Below are 4,502 nucleotides of genomic sequence, written 5' to 3' on the forward strand. Positions count from 1 at the left end.
TGTGGCATTACGTCGACCTTTAATTCTCCTCACGCAGCCTCCTTTCTCGTAAAGTGCATGATATGGCAATAAATACTGTTTATGTATACTGTTCATGAGTGACATAGCGTTAGATACTATTGATGAAAGCTTACGCCAGGCCACAGTTAAAGTCAGAAGACCAACAGAACCTCCCCCGATCGCCACCGCAGCTAGAATTAAAAAGGCTCGGCCATGAGTAAGTGAACCCGTCTGTTTTAAGATGGTTGGAAATTGGAGTCCAGGCGAGGAGAGAGAGAGAGAGAGAGAGAGAGAGAGAGAGAGAGAGAGAGAGAGAGAGAGAGAGAGAGGAGAGATGAGAGATGAGAGAGAGAGAGAGAGAGAGAGCATGCTCATGAGGAAGGGGTTAGTGCATGTGCTGGTGAGAGAGAGGAAGATGAACAGATGGACAGTCTCACACTCATCTGTGGAGGACGACTTCCTCAAGCGCTGGTTTACATCTCCAGAAAACTGAGGGGTGGAGAGAAAGCACAGTAATGAGGACAGGAGGGCCCAAGACACACACACACAGTGCATACACACACACCACACACACACACACACACACACACACACACACACACAGGAAGGCCAAACATGCATAAACACACACACACACACACACAGGAAGGCCAAACATGCATAAACACACACACACACACACACACACACACACACAGGAGGGTCAAGGTTCATATACACACACTGGAGGGTCAAAGGCGCATAGACACACAGAGGAGGGGCAAAAGTGAGGAGGAGGTACTGGACTAAAACACACACACACACACACACACACACAGAAAGGAGGGCCAAAGGTGAGTAGAAGATACTGGCTTACACACACACACACACACACACACACACACACACACACACACACACACACACACGCAAGCATCACATGTAGCAGGTGCCTGGCAGGCATTAAACGGGCATATTTGCCACCAGAAGGCATAGAGCTGCGGAGGACTCACTCACTGCGGACGCCGCACCACAGGTACCTGGCATCACCATGGAAACCCCGCTCGAGTAAGGCACTGTGAGATACGCCGTGCCGTGACCTCACGGATGGCATCACGCCAACAGCCGGCCCTGAGAGTTAAACATCTGAGCGCTTCATTAGCAACAGGAGAGACGTACTGAGGGAGCATGGAAGGAGCAGAAGACACGCAGGACATCAGGACATCTTGGGACTTCACCCTAATCTTCAGAGGAATGAAGACCAGTGTGTGTGTGTGTGTGTGTATGACTGTCCATATATAGCCAATATACAACGGTTACGTTAGGTGCTCCGGTGACATATGTAGGGTGTGCATATGCAGGTGCATAATGATAGATCGAGTCATCACTTGCAAACCAAAATGTCTAGTGTAAAGATCTGGCCTAGTGGGTTATATATACTGGGACTTGCTGTTTCATCTGGATGTTTATGTTGACTATGTATGTAGCTGAAAAGCACAACAAAGGCTCAAAGGCTTCTGTTGTCTAAGCCCATATCAAATCCACACGGCCCATTTGACTAATATGTTGCTGATGGACGAGTTGTGGTTCCACATGAAGACGAAATGCAAAAGTCAGGATCTTAGCACCATGGGTCCTGATGCTGCATGTGAAAAATGGAGAAAGCAACATGAAGACCCATTTCAGAACCTTCAAAGTCTAACCTACAAGAACTCAAACGCTGCACCGGCAACCTCTGAATCGCAGACCGGGCCGGGCCGGTGTCTCACACACGGACTCTCCACACCTCTCCACACGAACACGGCCGCACTGGTCTGGTGAGCGAGTTTATTTTCTGTCTCAAGAACATGCCATCCTGGACGGCACCTGCTCTCAGACCACACCTCGTCTAGGACGTGCTCAGCAGCGCCCGCCCACATCCAGTTGGGAACACTCAAGCCATATGAATATGCAGAAGCTGCAGTGGCTTGTGGGACCTGCTTGCGTATAATCAGAAATAAAATGTGCGCACAGTGCCGGCCTCCCGCTGTGAGCGAAATAGCACAGCGACTCAGAGGCCCTTTTCTGCGCTCCGAATTAGCCGGCTCATATTAACAGGTATAAATCTCTCTGCTTACGTAACCGCGGACGCTGCGGGTTTCCCTCTTTTGAACGAGAGTTGGAGACGGAAGGAAGTGAAACACGATCACTGCAGACGGTAATCCCGGGCTCAACGCAGAGACAGACATCTGGGTGGTTAAGGCGTGAGCGTTGGTTAAGACAGTCACAACTCTGCACGGTGTCCTCCCTCCCTCCAAGACATCACCGGTGCCTGTCGAGGTCTGCTCTTGGTGATGGCGAGCCCTGTGATGTTGCCAGCCAGTGGAAAACCATCGAAATAGTTGAACTGGCATCACACGACTATGAGACCAGCAAAGAAAACAGTACAGTGCCACAGAATTCCGCTTCACCATCACAGACACCAGCCCTGCATTCCTGAAGCGAGGCTTTCGCTTGGCCAAACCGTTAGAGAGCAAGCAAAAAAAGTCTAAATGTTTAATGGAACTTTTCCTTTGGCCCAAACCTCAAAAGCTGTGGTGAGACCAAAGCGAACACGTACTGGCGCAGGTATCAGAAGACAAGCCAAGAGAGGAAGGCAGCGGCACGGGCTGAAGAACACCAAAGAGCCGGACAGAAACACAGACACAAACCAGAATAACAAAGAAGACAGAAGGTGTAAAAGGCATCTTTAACAGACATCTTGGCTCACGCGTCCCTCCTCGCGCTGCAGCTGTTGCTGGGCTTATAAAAACCCACCCGGAGTGGCAAAAAGCGCGAGAGAGACGAGACCCAGGAGGAGACGGAGAGGGAGCAGGACTCGCCGGTCCTGACGGATCTCGCGCTCACAATCTGGCACCTGAGAGAAAGCTGTTTGGAGCTCGGGCTTCTGGGTCTTTCGCTGGTCTTCACCTGTGGCCCGACTCCACCTCAACACCTCCACCACCCACGGCGTTCGGTGGAGGACGCCCCTACGACTTTTCAAGTGGCACTGGACATTTGAGAGGAGGCTCCGTTCATTATTTTGAATCCGTGCATTTCTTCGATCCGCGTGACCGAGGACTGCACTCCGGAGAGTGTGGGTCAGGGCCAGGATGGCTGCAGTGTGCGGTGGGCCTGGTGGTGTACTGCTGTGGGTAGTCTGCTTGAACATCTGGGTCACGTGGCACCCCATAAGCACTGTGGCTGCGGTATATCGTCATACAGGTAGGACAGAGACAAAGACGCACACACTTCACCCTACGCAAAATAAACCGCTAGCTGTTTGGAGCCAATTGCGCACCGATTTAGAGCTGAACTTTCGTAAAATAAAATAAAAAAACTCTAGTAGTCTTATTGCAGACTGCCGAGCTGGTTAGTAAACAGTAACAGAGTAACAGCGCTCTCTGGTGGTCAAACCTGAGAAATCCAGCTGCAGCCCCCTGGTCAGTGCGTGTTTTTTCCCGTACCCAACACCAGGCCCGTGCGGTCATAAGGGCGAGCGGATTGAAGCTGGTCAAGCCTTTATCAGAGGATGTGATAAGTGCTACTGCCACGACGGTGGCTACATCTGCCTCCCGTAAGTCAGTCCCAGATGTACTTCACATTGAAGGATAGATAATCATAACGAACAGATTACAACTACACTGCAATATACTGGAGATGGTTCTAGCACATCTAGTTAGCTGAGACCCCCCCCCCCCCCCCCCCCCACTTCTTCTGCAGGCCCATGAAGCCCACATCCTGGCCCAGTGGGTGCCGGCTCGTGGCTACGGCGTGCGGCTACCGTCTGGTGTACCGGGAGAGACCAGCGTTGGAGTGCCACGCCTACAGCTGGGTCTGGTGATGCAGGCCAAGCAGATCAGACGTTGCTGAAATACTCTCATTGGAAACTGAAGCACAAAATGCATTGGCTCCTGTAGCCAACTCATTTAAATCCACCAAAACTGATACAACCTCCTGTGTGCTGATCACATCAGTGAGGTGAGACGACACAGGTCAAAATATTCAGCCGCCCGCCAGACTCGTCCACGGACTCCGTTTTGTTTTAAGAGAGAAGCCTGATGGTTTTCACATCATTGTAATCTTACACAGCTTCCATTAAAACTACGGTCAGCTTTAAAATACATCGGCATGAGTATTTTATTATCAAAATGCTTCACATCCTCTATTCTTTCGGCCTTTGAGGGGGGTGGGTGGAGACCAAACTATGATTTGTGTAAAAAATAAAATACAACAAAACATATGATCTTTAAATGTTTTCTTTAAAAAAAAAAAAAAAAGTGTCCAGTTTTTTAGACCTGGATGTGTTTTAATCAAACCCTTTTCCAAGCTGCAACTGTACACTCAACTTACACCAACCCAGAAAGAAGATCATGCGGCAAAATTAGTGTACTATATTTTTCTTGGAACAGTATATAACACATTTTATGCAAGTACACATGATCATACATAAATGTTTTCTTGGTTGTTAACATCTTCTCCTCTGTAATTAAGGTGCTGGTACA

General features: G+C 49.5%; 1 long non-coding RNA gene across 1 annotated transcript; it reads left to right on the forward strand.

Moving 5' to 3' along the window:
• The first annotated feature begins 1,878 nt into the window (after positions 1–1,878).
• LOC143521367 (uncharacterized) lies at positions 1,879–4,253 on the forward strand. The gene is made up of 3 exons (XR_013132729.1): positions 1,879–3,222; positions 3,475–3,574; positions 3,721–4,253. It is a non-coding gene; the product is annotated as an uncharacterized LOC143521367 (long non-coding RNA).
• The last annotated feature ends 249 nt before the right edge of the window (positions 4,254–4,502 follow it).

The sequence above is a fragment of the Brachyhypopomus gauderio genome, chromosome 8 (genome assembly GCF_052324685.1).
Source record: "Brachyhypopomus gauderio isolate BG-103 chromosome 8, BGAUD_0.2, whole genome shotgun sequence".
Classification (NCBI taxonomy): domain Eukaryota; kingdom Metazoa; phylum Chordata; class Actinopteri; order Gymnotiformes; family Hypopomidae; genus Brachyhypopomus; species Brachyhypopomus gauderio.